The 20,206-nt window shown below is 44.2% G+C and overlaps 1 protein-coding gene across 2 annotated transcripts in view; it reads right to left on the reverse strand.

Moving 5' to 3' along the window:
* Positions 1 to 20,206, reverse strand: part of PTCHD4 (patched domain containing 4) — a 115,587-nt gene that overhangs the window by 80,416 nt on the left and 14,965 nt on the right. The window lies entirely within an intron of this gene.

The following is a 20,206-nucleotide window of genomic DNA, read 5'->3' on the forward strand; positions in this document are numbered from 1 at the left end:
TTTAAGGAGTTAGCAAAGCAGATCCCATTAACATCAGATGGGCCAGCACACTTAAAATCTTTCTTGCACCACTTAAAAAAAATTGGGACAAATGTCATACATGATCATATATATGCTGTGTTGATAGCCAAATGTTTTCTGTCACAGCAGGACACTCCAGCAGCACAGCCTAAAACAGCTACCAAAGACAATGTATTGTAATTCAGATTCCATTGATTTACTATGCAGAATGCACTGCAAGGTTACTGGAAACTTTTGGATAGCCATCTTTCAGTGAAAGGTAGCATTTTGAAAGAAGAAACAGAACAGGCATAAATATATCATGCTGTACAGTATCTTCCATAAAATGGAAGATAATGGCTATTTGTTACATTAATGTACTATAGGATATCCCAGCCCATATGTCAGCAAAATATAGTGAGATCCTTCAGACAGAATCATAGAAATTAGAGATGGTGAACACCTTTAAAGGCATCTTGTCCACCTCCTCCTTGACAATGCAAGACTGTTTCATACAGAATCAAGTGTTTGACCCTGTCTACTTTTAAACAATGCAAACAATGAGGCTTCCATCATTGCCCTTGGGAAATGGTTCCATAATTTAATACAGTTCATTATTATTATTTATTTGTATTCTGGTACTGCCTACATGCTCCAGGTAAGATCAGGGTTCCATCGAGCTAGGTACTGTCTGAACACATAGTAAGAGAGAGTCACTGCTTACAGTCTCAAGCAAAGGTGGGTGGAGGGGGAAGGCAATATTGTTATCCCCATTTTACAGATGGTGAACAGAGGCAGAGAGTTTAAGCGACTCGCCCAAATTTATACAGGAAGTATAAGTATATGGCAAAGCTAGGTCTTGAACCCAGATCTCTTGAGTCTCACACCAATTCTTTAACCAAAAGACCATCCTTCCAAAAGCCATTCCTATTATATATTTCTGACATGCACCTACATTATGCTATTCCTAATTTCATACCAGCTGTTTCTAGTTTCAGACTATAATTCCCCCACATAGATTATATTACATTTATCAGGATACAGTTAATTGCTATTTCTTGCTCATGTTTCTCATGAAAATAAAAATAATACTTAGTGGTTGTGTAGCACTTTCTACCCAGTGATCTCCAAGTGCTTTACAGAGGGACATAAGTATTATTAGCCCTGCTTTACTGATGGGGAAAGAGGCACAGAGGTTCAGCGTGGCTTTCCCAAGATCACTGGCAGGGTTGGAAATAGAACCCAGATCTCCTGACTCCCAGGCCAGGGCCCTGTCCACTTTCCTCTGATCTTTTGACCCTCTTTAGGCATTGTTTCCACTTTCTCCAGCTCCTCTGAAGCCCTTCTGAAGCTGAGGAGGGGGAACACTGGAGGAGTGAGACAGGGGTGATGGACAGATTCTCTGGCTTTGTCCCCCTCCACCTCCAAACCCATGGGACTTTAGCCGGTAGGTTTATGCTGATCCTGTCTCAGAGGTGTCTGTGGGTCAGAATTCCCTGCTTGATCTTCGGGGGAAATCACTCATGCCCCTAAAGCAAGAATTCAAAGGAAACTCCACAAATACAATGAGAGAGATAATGGAGCATTTTGTAAGTAATTAAAATATAGGATGGGCTCAAGAATGATTTTAAATGATTTCACTGTTATCTTCTATGTAGGTCATGTTGTCTGTGTTGAAGTTTTGAGAGAGAAACCAGTTCAGATTTCTTTTATAAATTTATTAAAAAGACTAAGTAAGCAGTTCTAGATCAAGCAAAATAGGTCACTAGCTAATCTAACAGTTTTCCTAACCTAATTTACAATGGCACAATGCAACAGTCAAATTAAGGTTTAATTAAAATACAATCAATAAGTCAATGGTTCAATTTATCTGTCTCACCAATTACTACAATTAGGAACTAAATCAAATTATAATGAACAAGTTAAGAAAACCAATTCTCTTAAGGTCTTACAGGAAGGCTAAGGGGAAAAGCATTTCCCTTTGATTTAAGCTATTTAGCTAGGAGTCTTGTTAAATGCAGATGCTATTCCTTGCCTTAGCTTTGGGGAATCACAGCTCTGAAAATGATTTCCTGGTAACTTCCTCCTCTAGCTGATTTGTCCCATTAAGCTCACCAGTCACAGAAATCACATGAAAGTTTTGTTTATCTAGCCCAGTGGTTCTCAACCAGGGGTACGTGTACCCCTTGAGGTATGCAGAGGTCTTCCAGGGGGTACATCAACTCATCTAGATATTTGCCTAGTTTTACAACAGGCCACATAAAAACCACTAGTGAAGTCAGTAGAAACTAAAATTTCATACGGACAATGACTTGTTTATACCGCTCTATATACTATCCACTGAAATGTAAGTACAATATTTATATTCCAATTGATTTATTTTATAATTATATGGTAAAAATGAGAAAGTCAGCAATTTTTCAGTAATAGTGTGCTGTGACACGTCTGTATTTTTGTGTCTGATTTTTTAAGCAAGGAGTTTTTGAGTGAAGTGAAACTTGGGTTATGCAAGACAAATCAGACTCCTGAAAGGGGAACAGTAGCCTGGAAAGGCTGATCTACTGATCTAGCCTATTTCCTCTCCACAATTTAACAAGGTGACTGCATCTTTCTGGCAGTCTGGCATAGACACAGAATGATTTCTAGAGTCCTACACTTTTAGCAGCTTTAGAATGACACTGCTTTAACACAGAGATCTCTTCCTGTTCACAGACTTAGGGGTTTTAGTATCAACTCTGAGAAGCACTTAGTGACACAGAAAGACACACAACACACATGCACACACACTAGTGGACACTGGAGTGATCTGAGCATCCTTACACTGCTCTACAAAGGGATTTTCACATCTTCTTCTCAAAGTTTTAAGTTTATGTGACTGGCCTTGGAACTAGATTGATATTTACCATTATCTTTATTGATAAGATGTAGTTTGGAGCTGTTGCACATGTGGTGGGGAAAAGTTCAGCTTTTTCCTCTCTCTTTGTTATAGGCTCCAGTCTTGGCTTTGCCAGTCGTCAGAGTTTTTCATCTCTCCTTCTTTGGATGGCCAGTCCAAGGAAGAGAGCAGGACACAACTTCAGGTTGATGCGAAAGAGTCTCCCCACCCGCTTCCCTTCCTTCTTGCACAGTTGGCATCTTTGATAGGAATCAGTGACTCCTCTGCTCCACCTCAGGGGACCCTTGTCCAGTTAGGGGTTCCAGCATGTTGCCTACAGTTCAGTGTGGACCAATGACTTGGCATCTGGACCTTGAAGTCATATTGAAGATTCCAGGTTAGAATGTACATGTCTGAGAGCAGTTTACTGCGAAGGGCAACCAGATGGCTCTCAAAAACAGGATACAAGAAGATACTATGTAATAAGGAGATGGTAGGCAAACTTCCGCTTAGGCCCAAGACATAAATGTCTTCATTGTTTAAATATAACTAATGACTGTTCGCATTCCACATTCACTCATTCCCACATGCCCTCGTAACAGTGAGTTAAGTACAAAACTGGGGAAGAAACTCAGAGGCAGGGGCAAAGTCTAGGGCCAGTAAGTGACCTTACCCTAACACCCTTTTGACTATAAGCCAGAAAGATGCTCTGGACATCTCCTAGTTTCTAAATGCAACTTTCAGATACTTTTGGCCAACTACAGTGACTCAGGCCTAAATCCAAATACGACCTATGTTCCCTGCAACAATCTTGTAGTGTTTCCTGTCTCCTTACCTGTGAGCAGCCTCTGTAATGGACAATATGGACCTTAATATACTTTTTAATCCTCTGTTCAGTAAAATGTACTGCACATCTATTTAAAAGACACCAGACCCTATAGAAAATACATATTGGAAATGCTTCAGAAATAACCTTGCAACTTTTTATCTTGTTAGTCAGTGTTTTTCTCAGCCATCTCCTGTGTTTCTTTAACTGAGTCAGTGTTTCTTCCTTTGAGGCAGATATTTTTACATACCTAGTGTAAGTTTCTACATGTGCTGAGCTTTGGAGTTTGAGCCAGCAGAGAACAGCTATGGTGGGTTCCAGCATAAACCCAACACATAAAAGCGATGAGCAACACAAGGAGCCCAGAGACACTCAATCCTGCATTAATGGCATTGCTGCTGCACAGACACCAAATGCTAAATTCACAAAGAAACATAGGTGTGGCATCAGCTACATCTAACTTTTAGGCACCTAGAAAAAATCCCTGGGATTCAAATAGCCCGGGGTAGGTGCCTAAGCTTCCTGTACAATGAATGGGGAGAGACAAGCACCTCAGAATGGGATTCACAAAAGCCACGATGCTATCCAGCTCCCTGCCCAAGCTAGCCAATAGGAGATGCCAGCCAGAAGAGTGGATGCTAAGCCCCACTCTCTCGGGGAGTTTGGCACCTAAATCCAGGCTGCATGGAGGTGCCGCCTTCTTCTTGGGATTCTCAGCTGCAAACCCTCTCTTGGCACTAAGCACCTATGCCACTTTCACAATAAGCTAGGGGGTTGTTAAGGGAAGCTTCAGCAGCAGTTCCTTAATAACTTATCCCAGTGAGTAGGGTATTCAGCTGGGATGTGGCACACCTCTGCTTCCAAGTCTCTCTTCCTCAGGCAACAGGGTTTGAACAGGGATCTGCCACCTCTCAGGTGACTGCTCTAACCACAGGAGCCCCTACTCCCATTGCCTGTGCTAGCCCTCAGGCTACGGAGTCATTCTCATGCTTGTGCTCTCTCCCGCTCTCTCCAGCCCAATGACTTTTGCAATTATTTATCCGCAGTGGAACAGCTTCCACAGGAGATCAGGTAGGATCTGAGGCTAAAATAGGGAGAGAACAAGTTATAAATTACTTAGACAAGTTAGATGTCTTCAAGTCAGCAGGGCCTCAAGAAATACCTACTAGCATGCTCTAAGAGCTGTCTGAGCAGATATCTGAGCCATTAGCGATTATCTTCAAAAAATCATGGAAGACAGAAGAGATTACAGAAGACTGGCATTATATTTGCCCTCTTCCAATTTATAAAAAGGGAAATAAGGCGTATTACAGACCAGTCAATTTAACTTCAGTACCCAGAAAGAAAATGTAGCAAATAACCAGGCAATCAGTTGGCAAACACCAAGAAAATGATAAGGTGATAAGTAAGAGTCAACACGCATTTGTCAAGAACAAGTCATGTCAAACCAACCTAATAGCTTTCTTTGACAGAGAAACCAGACTTGAGAATGGGGGAAGCAGTAGATGTGGTGTACCTTGATTTTAGTAAAGCTTTTGATACTTTCTCGCATGACATTCTCATAAACAAACTAGGGAAACATAGCTTGGATGGAACTACTATAAGGTGGGTGCACAACTGATTGGAAAACAGTTTCCAGAGAGCAGTTATCAGTGTTTCACAGTCAAGCTGGAAAGGCATAACGAGTGGGGTCCCACAGGGACAGGTCCTGGGTCTGGTTCTGTTCTATATCTTCATCAGTGCTTTAGATAAAATGTATAAAGGGCACACTTATAAAGTTTGTGGACGATACCAAGCTGGGAGGGGTTGCAAGTGCTTTGGAGGATAAGATTAAAATTCAAAATGATCTGGACAAACTGGAGAAATGGTTTGAAGTAAATAGGATGAAATTCAATAAGGAAAAATGTGGAGTACTACACTTAGGGAGAAACAATCAAATGTGAAATGAACAGCCCAGGAAGGAGTACTGCAGAAAGAGATCTGGGGGTCATAGTGGATCCAAGCTAAATATGAGTCAACAGTGTAACACTGGAACTAGAATGGGAACTGGAAATTTGCTGGTGTCTCTCAGCAATATAATTCAGGAGTGGCTGACTGGAGCACTCATATAACTCAGCTTACTTTCTAAAGGCTATGTGTGAGCAGATCAGGAGTGGTTGCTCTGACAGTGAAGCGTGTAAAAGGCACCTTAGGTTGAAGAATTGAGGGGACACAGCTGTGCAGTAGTCTAGATTGTACACTGGGCAATGTCACACCGCCACTCGTGGTTTTTAAGAACAGGATAGACAAGCACCTTTCAGGAATGGTCTAGTTATTACTTAGTCCTGCCTTGAGTGCAGGAGACTGGACGAGATCACCTCTTGAGGACTCTTCCAGTCCTGCACTTCTTTGTCTCATTAATTTGGGGGCTCTGGTGCACCACCAGAGGATTAAAACAGAATTGGAACAGGAGTGATACATGTCCAGGAAGAGAGGGACTTGCTCCTGAATATTTATCTACCTTCAGGACAGAGAGAAACATTCTCACTCAGGCCATCCCCCAAATCAAGCAAGGTATCAGCGTGTTCACTGTCCACTCCTGTGCCATAGCTGAGTGAAATGCAATCATTCCTATTGTTCTTTGTGGAGAGGCCTCAGTGCACATGACCCTGTACACAACGCAGGCAGAGACCCAGCATTCTATGCCAGACACATAGGTCTCCCAATGGGCAGGGCCTTTACTTCTTTGGGACACCATGTCCTCCCCTAGGGTGACCAGATTTTCAAAGGAGACAGGGGATGGCTTTGGAGGTTGGGCTAGGGAGGTGGGGAAGGGAGGGAGGAGAGGAAAAAGAAAAGGGTCCCCCTCCTGCCTCTTCCCCTCCTTAGCCAAGCAAAACCCCACCCCCTTTTATAATTAGAAAACAGGACATATTAGTTTCCCCCTTCCCACCCCTTTCCCAGACCCTTCCCCCACAATGCCAGATTTTTCTTTCTATCCTGCAGCTGCAGTTCCAGCTCCTTTTCAGTTCCTCTGCTCCATGTCCTATCTTTCTCCATGCACTCCTGCTTTTGTCCCTGCAGTTTCTTCCCCTCCTTGTCCCTGGGGTTTTCTGTCCACATTCAGTCTCACCCTTCCTGTCACACTCACTCACCCACCCCCTGAGTCTTTGGGCCAGTTCAGAGTCCATCACAGGCATCCAGCTTTGGGGCTACCCCTGCACCTGATTCTGGGGCTGCTGCAGGCCAGGCCAGTCCCCAGCACTGGTTCGAGCAGCCTTAAATTGCACACAGGTGCCTGAGGCCCCAGTGGTCCTTGTGGCAGCTGGGGAATAGCCAGGCAGGTATGACCACAGGCCCCTGCCCTCCCCAGGCCCCCACATCTGACATGTCCCCTGCACTAGGAACTCTTGTGTGATGGGGCTGGGGATTACAGAATTGGTTCCAAGAGGGCTTCTAGCACCAGGGGTATTGCCCGGGGGGGCCACAAGGCAACTGTGAATTGACCCTCTGACCTTTGTGTCCACTTCCTCTCGCCCCAAAACAGGCTATTCTACTCCCTCCATACTCTGCCACACTCTGGCACTTCCCCCTGCTGCAGGAAAGTGAGGTGTAGCGGTCATTGGCCAAGGCCAGAGCAGTGGCCATCTGCACATGGTGGCAGTGCTAGCTGACCTGGCTGTCACACCACTGCCTGGAGGGACAGTGAGACCCTGATACCCCCTGGAGCTGGATGAACATGTGGGGCAGAGCAGAGGCATGGGGGAAGACAGGAAGCTTTGCTGGACAGACAGTAGGCTTCATCGGGGTGGTCCCGGACGAGCACATGCACTCAGCCAGGCAGCTGTCAGTTTCGCCAGCTCAGCTTCTCCCACAGAAAACGCCACACTCCTGATTTACAAGGACATACAGCCACTCTGTCCTGCATCCCGCCCCACCGCGGTCTGTTGTGCTTTGATGGTGTGTTCTGTCTAAGTTCGGATTGTCAGCCCTTTGTGGCAGAGACCTTGGCTTTGGTTGTCCACCCTGTGACACCAGTGTAACTGCACAGGTGTTACAGAGTGGAGGATCAGGCCCCTTCTCTTTATCTTTGCCCGTGAAGCACCAGGCACATTTATGACACTCTAGAAATAATCACCAGAAAGGGAGTGGGTGCCCCCCCCACTACAGACACACACACACTCACTTGTCTCTGAGGAATATGCTCAGTGGATCAGGTGTCTTTTGAGGAGGGATTTGAGCAGAGGGAGGATAGTTGCCAGGTGTGAAGAGGAAGGGAGTCCCGACCACAAGGGGTGGTGTGGGAAAGGCGGCACACCGAGGAGAATGCAAGAGGAGATAGGAAGAGTGTTGGAGCAGGAACATGCATGAGGGGTGGGGTGGGGGAGAGAGAGAGAGCAGGCAAGAAGGGCTGCAATAATCATTGCAATAGGCTCTGAAAGTCCTGAGACACCTGTGGAAGCGATGAGATGGGCGGTGATGGAAAGTTGTAGGGAAGAACATTAAGTTGCTTATATTCCCTCCTGCAAATAAAAGGAACCTCTCTCTCTCTCTCTCTCTGTCTCTCTGGTTCTTGCGGCAGCTGTGCTGGGCAGATAGGAACCACACTAGCACAATCCTGCTAAAAAGCTCAGTGTGGTGCAGTCAGTGCTCCCTCTCTCCCCTCCCGCAACAGCCTAGGGCTCACTTCTCACCACCTCCCAGAAGCTGCTGGGGTCCAATTCCCCAAGAAGCCAGCACCAGATGGAATTACAGGAACTAAGAGCCAGGTTAGCCTCTTCTGTATGTGTTACTGAGCCCTTGCCCTCGGGGGAGAGGAGGAGGCATTTAAGGCAGCTAGCATTAAGTTTCAGTCCCTTCAGGCTTTTCCCTATCTATGAGTGGCATATATTTCCCTGCTGCCTGTAATTTACCTGCTCACAGATCTCTGGCTTCCAGTCCATTAACACCATGTACCCCATCCCTCCATAGCAACGGTAAACCTGCTAGTATCAGCCCTGCAACCTACTGTGTACAATGTGTACACGGCAGGGTGTGTACCCCAGATGTACTGGTTGTATAGGCCTGTCACCTGAACCCACACAGGAGGGAGTTGGAGAAGGATGTAGGCAGAAGCCTTACAGTGGAACAAAGAATGGGACAGAGTGGCTTTAGGGATAATACTGTTTTCCTTATTCTAATGCAGTTCCTTTAGTCAGTGTTAGAAGAAAGTGACTTTCTATGATTCGTTACCAGGGTGAGTGGATTTCAGCAAGGACTTTCCCTCCATCCCAACATTCACACACTTCCAAACGCCCAAGGTAACAAGAAATTCTCACCCAAATACTATGGGGTTTGTGCTAGTTTTTTTATTCCTGTGCATTCACATCCTTATTACACAGTTTGTGCAAAATCATGAAAACCCAGCTCCCAGGTACACCCAAGCCCCCAAATGAAAAAGTTTATCCTTCCAGCCTCTTACATATGTAATTCCCCCTGACGTCCAGGGGCTTTGTTTATTTGGCTAAGAGTATAGGATGACCATCTCTAAAAGGGGTGATTATAACACTGGCCTTGTCTACACAGGGTGGAATCCTGGCCCCAACTGGAATCAATGGGAGTTCTGTCATTTAAAATTTGATCCCCAGAGTGAAGATGTAAGATTGTAACTCATTTGTGTAGGTATGTTTACCTGCTTTAACCCCATAAATAACTTTCATTCCCTTTTCCTATTTAATAAATCTTTAGTTTATGATAGGATTGGCTACAAGAGTTGTCTCTGGTGTGAGATCTAAATTGCAATTGACGTGGGGTAAGTGACTGGTCTTTTGGCACTGAGAGTAACCTGTGGATTGCTCTCATGCATGGTGTAAGGGACCATCTGTCACAAAGATTGGCTTACCTGGGCGGCGAGATAGACCGGGGTATCCAAGGGGACTGTCTGTGACTCCACGTTAAGACTGTGATAGTGCCTGAAGAGTTTATACTTGATAACTGGTTAGTGAAGTCTAAATATAGAACTCACAACCAGTTTGGCATGTGTGCCCTGCTTCCGAACAGTCTGCACTGAGGTGGATACTCATGCTTTCTTGGGCCACTGCAGGACAACTTGACACTGGCATAGTTGGCAGGATTCGCATACGACAAGTCAATTAAGTTTATAGAGCACAACCCCAGTGCTGTTAAAGTTCAAACTTGATACTGAGAGTTTTAAAGGTTAAGAGTGAACCACGGTCGTACAATGATTTTGTGAGACAAGACCTTGAAGAGTTATGTCTGCAGAAGGGAATATCCTGTGAAAGAAAGCCCCAGTTCAGGAGCTGAAAGCTTTGCTCATACGTTCTGATCAGGTGCCAAGGGAAGGAGGGAACCCTCCTGCCCCAGACACCACAAAGGAACTGGCCCGACTGTAGCACTAAAAGGCCAGGAAAAACATAAGCCCCAGAGACTGAAGGCAGAACTGCAGACAGGGAGGCTGACACAGCCCAGGCTGTAGTCAAGACCAATGAAGAAGCGGAGGAGAGAGCTCACTAAAGATGCATGGAACAGACAGCAGCAGTCAAGGCCAATGAAGAAGCTGAGAGGAAGGCACACAGGAGGCAGATGGAAGCTCAAACACTGCAGCTTAAATTACTGGAGCAGCAAATTAAATTACATGGAGCTACACCCCTCACAACCCAAGGGAGTGGAGAAAGTCTGTCCAATTTGTAAAGAAACTGCCTGTAGAAAAGAGTTCCTGTCCACCTTTGAGAGACTATGTGGGAAGCACAATATTACAGCCACTAAATGGGTGACTATCCTCTTCACCACATTAACGGGGAAAGCCAGACAAGTTTTTAATGATATGGAGAAGGGTGATGCTAAGGTGTATAAAAAAAACTAAAGAAAATGTATAGCAAAGATTTAAGATAACCCTGAGCCCTGTCAACTGAAGTACAGAAAGCTCAGAATGTCTGACAGTGTCACTCATGTTGAATATTTAACTAGAAATATGTAATTTTTTTGAGAAAACAGATAATGGGGGTGGGGTGGGCGGGCTGAAGGTGATTATGAAAAACTGTTTGATCTGATGGCTCAAGAGCAATTATGGATAGTTACAGATGAGGTAAAGGCAGCCATTTGTGACAGAAAACCTTCCACAGTTTTAGAGGCTGCAGAAATTGCTGATGAATATGTTGAATCCAGGGTGGCGCAAATCCCAGGGGAAGGGAAATCCCCATGTCACCCAGGTGAAGAGGGAAGAGGGGACTGGAAATAAACCTATCCCCAACTTTGATAGAAAACCCCAATGGAACCTAGGTTCTAAAACTCCCTTCCAAAAGGGAAGGGAAGGAACCTGATATCCCTGTGGGGCTCGCAGCCATATAAAATCAAATTGCCCAAAACTTAAGGTAACCCACTATCCGCACCCACACCTGCCACCATAAATGCCACTGCCATTGCTCCAGAGGCAGTGAAAGAGCTGGAGAAAACCCTAGTAAACTATATCAGGACTGACTCTTGAGAGGGTAATGAAGAATGTATTAAAAATGCTAAGGAAAATGTCACAGATTGTAGGGGCTGGAGAAACACAGGGTCTCAAGTCACTTTGGTCAAGGAAAGTTTTGTAAGGGAAGAGGACAGACTTCCTAATAAAAGCCTAAATATATTAGCTTTGGCCAAATTCCCTGTAACTGATCAAGGTCTACCTCGAGTGTGAGGCTTTCAAAGAAGATATTGTTTTGGGCATTAGGAATCTCCTTCCCATTGATGTTTTAATAGGTAATAATATCTAAGCAGGTTAATTTTATAACCTGCAGCCAGAAAGAGTATGGCTCTGCTGCACCTGGTTTGTCTATAAACAGCCAGGAGCATTGCAATGGAGGGGAAGAGGGGAATGCCCTCAGTCCTTTGTCTGCTGAAAGTAACAGTTTGTCCCCAGAGGAGGGGTTTGGAGATTCCATTGCTGTGCTAGTGTACTCTTAAGTGAGACTCAAATCACATTTATTGAGGTTCAACAGGCTGATCATTCCCTAGACCAGTGGTTTTCAAACTTTGGGTCATGGAATACAAGGCACTGGGTCGCCCTGCTCAGCATCCAGGGAGCCTGGCGGCTGGCCAGTAAACTCTAGTAGTCCCTACCTTTTCTGACACTGTGCTGCACCCCAGAAACAGCCAGCAGCAGGTCCGGCTCTTAGGTGGGGGGCCCACGGGATTCCGCACGCTGCCCCCACCCCGAGCACTGGCTCTGCACTCCCATTGGCCGAGAACCGACCAATGGGAGGTAGGGGGGCGGTGCCTGTGAGCGAGAGCCACGCAGAGCCACTTGTGTACCTCTGCCTAGGAGCCAGACCTGTTGCTGGCCACTTCTGGGGCACAGAGCGGTCTGCGGTTCCAGGACAGGCGGGAAGCCTGCCTCTGCACCCTTGCTGTGCTGCTGACTGGGAGCCACCGGAGGTAACCCTGTGCCCCAATCCCCTGCCCCAGCCCTGAGCCCCCCCAAACCCAGAGCCCGCTCCTGCACCTCAAGCCCCTTATCCCCAGCCCCACTCCAGAGCCCTCACCCCCACACTCTAACTCTCTGCCCCAGCCCTGAGCCCCCTCCCACACCCCAAACCCCTCATCCCCAGCTCCATTGAGTCGTGGGCATCAACAATTTTCTTCAACTGGGTCACCGGAAAAAAAGTTTGAAAACCACTGCCCTAATAATACCCTGGCTGGGGAAGGAAAGGGAAGATTTTTTCTAGAAGGAGGTTTGTTGTACAGGGAGGCTCCCACAGGGAAAAAGAGGCACCTTTATGAGGTTTGCAAGCAGGTGCTGATGCCTGATAAGTACAGGAGAGAGTTGCTGCAGATTGCTCTTGATTGTCCCTTTGCTGGACATGTAGCAGTGGAGAGAACCTGTGATAGGGCCAAACAGAATTTCTCTTGGCCTCACATGTTTGAGGCAGGAAAGAAGTACTGTGAGAGCTGTGTCTTATGTCAGAAGCCTAAGAAGTGAAAGGGACATTTGAAAGGCAGCTTTGCAGCCATTGCCCATCATTAAGGAAGTGTTTGCCAAGTGCATGCAGCAATTGTGAGACCCCTACTTAGACCTTCTAGAAATGGAAAGAAGTATATACTGGGTGTGGTGGAGTCTGTCACCAGGTACCCTGAGGCCAATGCTCTGTCTAATATTAAAGCTGAAACTGTGGCTACTGTCCTAATTACCATTTTTAGCAAAGTAGGTTTTCCTAGGGAAATCTTGTCAGACCGTGGTGCAAACTTCATGCGGAGCCTCTTTCTAGAGGCATATGCCATGGAAATAGTCCATTTCAAGCAAAAAGAAAATGTAGTGGCATATCCCTTATCAAGAATAGGAAACCCTGAGGTAAATTCAGGAGGGTTGGGGACACCCCTTCCTGCACCATGTTTGTACTGGGGCTGTGATGCTGCCAGACCAGGTGCCAGCTCATGCCAAGGTCCCCCTGTCTCAATTGAACACTGACAACTGTATGTCAGGAATCAGTCTGGCTCAGCTGTGTATTGTTAAAATAGTTATCAATTCTAAGACTGTTTAGACTTCATTAATCTCACCTATGGCATCTGTGCCCCCTATTTTAAATTATTTATTTAATTTATTTATAAATTTATTTATAAATTTAATTATATTAAATAAGGTAATATTTAAGCATTTGTATTGAAAGCCTCTGTCACTGTGTAAGTCACGAGCCAGGAATGAGTTTGAAATTTAAGATTGTAATTCATTTATGTACATATGTTTACCTGCTTTAACCTGGTAAATAACTCTTGTTGCCTTTTTCTATTTAATAAATCTGCATCTAGTTTACTATAGGATTGGCTACAAGTGTTGTCTTTGGTGTGAGTTCTAAAGTGCATTTGACCTGGGGTAAGTGACTGGTCTTTTGGGCCCGGGAGTAACCTGAGTATTCCTGTGATTCTTGGTGTAAAGGACCACCTATCACATAGGTATGCTCGCCTGGATGGCAAGACAGACTGGAGTACCCAAGGGGGCTGTCTGTGACTCTGTGTTAAGGCTGTTTAGTACCTGAGGAGTTTACACTTGATAATTGGTCGGTGAAATCTAAGTATAGCACTCACAACTAGTTTGGGGGTTGTGCCCTGCTTCCCAACAGTCTGACCTGAAGTTGGTACTCATGCTCTTGGGCCACTGCAGGACAGCTCGACACGTAGTTCCACCAGAAATCTATTTCTTGTGATGTCGAAGCTCTCCAGATGCCCACAGAGTTAGGGGCTAAACAAGATCCAAATTTCTACTATAAAACCTCTTTGCAAGACTTCTTGAAATACCACAAAGGAGAAAAAGGCATGACCCCATTTTTTAAACTTTCCAGTTTATCTTTAAATCCCAGATGAAGTTATAGGGGCGGGGTGAGAGTAGGGGAAGGAAGTGTACAAATCTTTGTCTACATATTAAAGATGTTCTCTTTTTAAATTATTATAAGTAAGTAAACTTGGTTTAATTGAAAGGTTTTCCTGCAGTTCAGTGAAGCCAAACAAGCCCAAGAACCAGGAAGAAAAATGTACCAGAAACAAAAGGGATATAGGCCCATCTGGTTTTATTACTCAGTCCCAGTGAAATGTAAAAGTAAACAAAAGGAGAGTAAATGATGATGAATATATTAGATTGATAAAAATCATTTCAGTTCTTCCAGTCTAAGGTATCAATAACACAGGGAACCACTTCTTTTAAAAATTGTGTTTTATGTTGGCATGTGTCCCCTCAATTTTCACTTGGCTCTGCTCTTCCTGGTTTCTCCTGGAAGCTGAAGCAGAAATACTAAAATACCATGATAATGCTTTATCAAAAGGTGAGAAAAAAAACAAGGAAATACTGAGAGTCAGGCAGGAAAGCATAATACAGTAAGATTTCCAGAAAAAAGAGGTTTTGAGGTTAACTTTCAGCTAAGCATTGGAAAGTGTAGATGCTTATCCAAACCCAACCTTTGAACCCTCACTATACACTCTATTTGCCTGTACTTTTTGCAGGGAGCCATCTTTTTCATGTTACCTCAGAAAGCAGCAACAGGAAATGGGCAAGGCAGCTATAATTAAGGCTGTTAACACTTCCAGCAGAAAATCTCTTTTTTAGGGGATAATTAGTCAGCTGTTCATTTTCTGCTTCTTCTTCTTCTTCTTCTTTTTTTTTTTTTTTGGTCTCAAACTTGGCATAGCAATACGGGTTCTCTACCCAGGAGTATTCCCCGTCCCCACACACACTGGTTTTTAATGAGTTTGGCCACTTTATAATCAGAGATAGCCAAATAAAAGTCTCATTTCAGATACCTGTTTTCACTTTCTTAACATGTATCTTGAACATTTTGGGGGGGAATTTAGACAAGTTATGGGTTGTCAGAAATGTAACCAAGGCCTGATCCTGCAGTTGGATCACCACCGCTACTCTTGCAAAGCCCTCTTAAATTCAGTGAGGTCTGTGTGTATGCAAAGGTCCCTCATGTGGCTCTGATTTCAGGCTTGGGGCTTTTGCTTGTACATAACCTCTTTTCAGATCACTTTTTAAGGACACACACCCTCTCTTATAAAGCCAACTATCAGCATTGTCTCTAAGGTCTGAATGGGGTGTTGTGTACATTCTTCTACTACGTGTTTTGTGTTTGTAACCAAACAACTCACAATGTCACCCCCACCTCTGAATTTCTGAGCATTTCCCATCTTTTCTCTGGATCAAATCCTGGCCCCAACAGGAGTTTTTCCGTTCACTAAACAGAGCAGGATTTCACCCTGTATCTTTCTTGTAGCGTGTAAGCTCTTTGGAGCAAGGGCCATCTTTAGTTTTGTGTCTGAGCACTGAACACATTGCTGGTGATGAATGGTGAATGATAACATTCATTGTGTCAGGGATGGGCCCCCAAATGGAAAAGTGTGGATTGGATCTATATCCTACAGTCTATGAAATGTTCCAATCTGGAAGTTTTGTTTCAGCCCATCTCTAACGGCCAATGCTCCGTAGGACTCAATGCACACAGGGTGATTTTGACTCCTGTAAAACAGCCAGCACAAGATCTATGCACCACTTAGAGAAAGAGTTTTCTAGTGTTAGGCACGACCATAGGACACAGGAGACCTGGCTTTAACACCTGCTCTTCCACAGACTTCCTGAGTGATGTGGGGCAAACCACATAGGGCCAGATTGTCATAGCTGTTTAGGTGCCTAACTTCCAACTAATCAATGGGAGTTCGGCACCGACAGACCTTTGAGGATTTGGGCCTTAACCTCTCAGTGCCTCAGTTCTCCATGTGTAAAATGGGGATGTAACATGGGAGCCTTTCTCTGTTAGCGCCTCCCCTTGTGGTGAGGTGGAGCCACACTATCCCCTTGAGTCTAGATTCTGAGTTTGTCCAGTCCTTGTTCTGACCCAAGCCCTTCTGGCTCCATGGATTCTATGATAGCTTATATTATTAGAGTGCTAGGCACTGCACAGAGACTAAATAAGAGACACTCCCTGCCCCAAAGTTCTCACATTCTAAACAGACAAAGGAGGATGGAAGCAGAAACAGAAAAGTGAAGTGGTCAGGGTCCACAGCACTCCTGTGTCAGAGTCCGAAACAGAACCAAGGTCTCCTTGTCATAGTCCCAAGCCTAATTCACTGGACTACAGCATTTTAGCTTTAATATAGATTCTCTTGTTGTCCTTTGTCAAGTTACCTACACTTTCTGTCGTGGTTTCTCCATCTGAATAATTGGGATAATACTACTCTGCTTCACAGTGGGGTTGTGAAGACTAACTCGTTAAAAGAAAAGTTGTTCTCTCTTGCCACAGAGGGCAGGACAAGAGGCAGGGGGCTCAAACTACAGCATAGGAGATTTAGATTCAATCTCAGGAAAAACTTCCTAATTGTAAGAACAGTAGGACAATGAAACACACTGCCTTGGGAAGGTGTGGAAGCTCCTTCAGTGGAGGATTTCAAAAAGAGGCTGGATAGCCATGTGTTTTGGATAGTTTAGACACAACAAATCCTGACCCTTGCGGTCCCTTCTAACCCTATAGTTCTAGGATAATGTTTGGCGAGAGCTCTGTCAGTGCAAACACTCACCAGTGGGCAGACAAAGCCCTTCAGTGAATTTTGTTATTTTCTGTCCAGGTTTCTAATCACTCCAAGCTCCTTTGTATAAGTTCTCTGACCCAGCTGGTGTTCCCAACTCATCCCATTTTAATGTCATCTGTGAATTTCATTAATGTGCTATTCACTTCCACTTCCGGATAATCAATGAAGATATTAAATATGACCAGACATAACACGGATCCCTTAGGTACCCCGCTAGATCATAGAATATCAGGGTTGGAAGGGACCTCAGGAGGTCATCTAGTCCAACCCTCTGCTCAAAGCAGGACCAATCCCCACAAACTCCCCACAAACTTGATCCATTGCCCTTTATCATGATTCTTTGTTTAGGAGTCTTTTATCCAGTTTCCAATGCACATGACAGGCTTCCTGTGCAAGCCAATTTGAATTAATTTTTCAATTAGGATTTCCTCGCAGTCCTGTATTGGCTAGGGAACTTCGTAGGCCTTTTATGTCTCTGACTTCTTTGGTGATATGATAAAAAGGCGGGAGATGGTAATTGAAAACAGAAAAACTCTGGAACCCACTAGGACTGGATTTATCAAGCTTTTCCACAACATTCCTCCTTCAGGTTAGGAGAATACATCCAGAGCTCCCCTTAAGAGGAACAAAGAAATCGCCTTACATTATTTTTTAAGAGTTATTTTGTTTTCAGAGTAAACAAGTGGGGCCAATTCCTGACTCCCTGGAGGTTCTCCCTTAACTGTTGCTTTCACAGATTAATTTTGCACCCATATCCTGGCAGGCTACAGACCCTCCATGTACCCCCACCTACTTACTCAGGATGATTAATGTACTCTGCCAGGATCAGGAGTAATCAGCATGAGGGAAGGGTGCATGTGGGTCACAGGCAGAATAGGAAGGTCCATTCTAAAACCCATACACCACATCTTCTGACCCTAAACCCCACTCTAGGGCTCCCCTCCACAGCTCAATACATGCAATGACTGTTGTTCCTCAACTCCATGGGGTATGCAGGAGCCCTGCTGCATACATGTTTCCCCCCACATGGGTACAGAGAAGAGCCAGGTGGAATTGGCCCCACAGACAGGATAGTTTAAGGATGTAAGCCAAGATCGAGTTCACCTCAAAGGATCCCTGGAAATATGTGTTAACTACTTATGCTAAACAATCTGTTCCACCCTTGTATTTAGCTGTGACACTGAGTTAGTTTCCCACACCTGAAGAAGAGCTCCATGTAAGCTCAAAAGCTTGTCTCTCTCACTAACAGAAGTTGTGCCAATAAAAAATATTACCTCACCTACCTTTCTCTCTCAGATCCTCAAAGGTTTTTATGTGTGCAGCTCCCTTTGAAATCAATTGATTTCTCAAGCTTTGCCACTCTACAAAGTTAGGAGAATGTGTTCTCCTGAGCCATACTTCATTGCACAAATTTCAGCAAAAGCAAAATCATCAACTGTCCATTCTGGGCCATTTGCTACATCCTATTTGACCATAATGCAGCAAGAGAAAATGTGTTCCCTGTTCCATATCTATTTTCCCTTCGCTTGTTATTGCCTCCTCAGGGAAAGGTTGGGGCCTCCAGAAAGAAGCCAGACTCACAGTTTAAGAATGACAGTTCTAAGTATATTCAGGGCTGGTAAGAAATGACAAAAGACTCATTTCAGCCATCCTTTCTCAATGAACCTGCTGTGAAGAGAACATTATGCCTATGCAATTATAAGATTTGGAATTTACACAACACTTTTTACCTTCTGGGATCCCTCAGATGAAGAAAATGCACACAAAGAGAAAAGGTGGTAGAAGTTATAATGTAACAAACCTGATTCTCCTAGGAGAAGTGTCTATAATTACATTCCCTTTGAAACTGAAACATAATGTAATAGCTGAGGACAGTGGGGCATCCTAAGCTTGGAAAACGCCTGAATTTTCTGTGATAAATGTAAAGCTTAATGCTTGAACTAATCTTGGAGCCTAGGGAAAGAATGGGCCAGGGAGACATTCGTAAATAATCTGAAATGTTCTTGTCTCTATGCTTCTGATGGCAGCTTCTGATGTAATTTACAATGCTAAATCTGTTGTGTTCCAACTGATTCACTAGTTCCTATGTGATAGACAGAGAATCAGTAACATACAGGAATATTAATGCTAGTGAAGGAATAAATACCAGTGGGGAAACATTAATGCTCCCAAAGAATAACACACAAATATTCCTAACAAGCAACAGCTTTTCCATATGGACACAAAAGCATGATGTGAACAACCGCTCCTGAGCATATTTCATATTTATGATCCTTTTGCCTTTTGTGAATGTCCTTCGGAACAAAATTTCACTCAGCAGAACGTTTGTGAATGAAGGAAGTCGAGGACACAAGCAAAGCCAATTATGGCTTCTATTAGCAAAACTATAAATGAATGTTCTGTGCGCTGCTGCTCAGCTCTCCTTTGATAAAGTATTTAATTAATCGGTCACAACTCACTCTAAGAAACCATTCTGGAAAATGGAGACATGCTATGGACTTTCTGCCATTAATACTTCGTGCTAAGTGACCAGTTGAGGTTATTTGGGGTGCAGGAAAGGGTGCTCTAGGGTGAAGACTCTCGCACCTTCCTGCCTGGGGAAGTTGGATAATGAGAATGAAATGACATTAACAGCACCTTTCGTCTCAAAGGGACTACAGAGTGCTTTACAACCATTAATTCATACAGAAACTATATTCTGGGATCACACAGCACAACAGGAAATGCAGCCACCTTTTTTGGAGGGAAAACAATAATAATATGCAACTGATAACATGGTCCAGAGGCCAGGTTGTTCGAGTCTGAGGCACGAGTCTCAGGTTCCATTCTTGGCTCTAGTGTGTGGGGCGGGGCAAGACCCTTCACTTCTCTGCACTCTTGTTTCCCCTTTTATCTGTCTTGTCTATTTATACTGTTAAGTTCTTCAGGGCAGGGATGGACTCTTACACTGTGTTTGCACAGCTCCTAGCTGTGCAAACACCTCTAGGCAGCCCTGTAATTAGAGCTGGGCAGAGGATAGAAATTCTGTTTGCTGAAGGATTTTGAAATTTGGCTTCATTTCGAATCAGAGCATTTCAAAATTCTCCGCAAGGGAAAATGCTGAAAAACAACATACATTTCTGATCCATCAACATGTTTCAGTTTAGACTTTTTTATTAGGGCTGTCGATTAATCGCAGTTTTGATCGCACTGTTAAACAATACAATACCAATTGAAATGTATTCAATATTTTGGACGGTTTCTTTTCCATTTTCATATATATTGTATTCTGTGTTGTAACTGAAATCAAAGTGTATATTATTTTTGATTACAAATATTTGCATTGTAAAAATGATAAACAAAAGAAATAGCTTTCAGAGTAGCAGCCGTGTTAGTCTGTATCCGTAAAAAGAAAAGGAGGACTTGTGGCACCTTAGAGACTAACAAATTTATTTGAGCATAAGCCTTCGTGAGCTACAGCTCACTTCATTGGACGCATT

Source organism: Natator depressus, chromosome 3 (assembly GCF_965152275.1).
Source record: "Natator depressus isolate rNatDep1 chromosome 3, rNatDep2.hap1, whole genome shotgun sequence".
In the NCBI taxonomy this organism is placed as follows: domain Eukaryota; kingdom Metazoa; phylum Chordata; order Testudines; family Cheloniidae; genus Natator; species Natator depressus.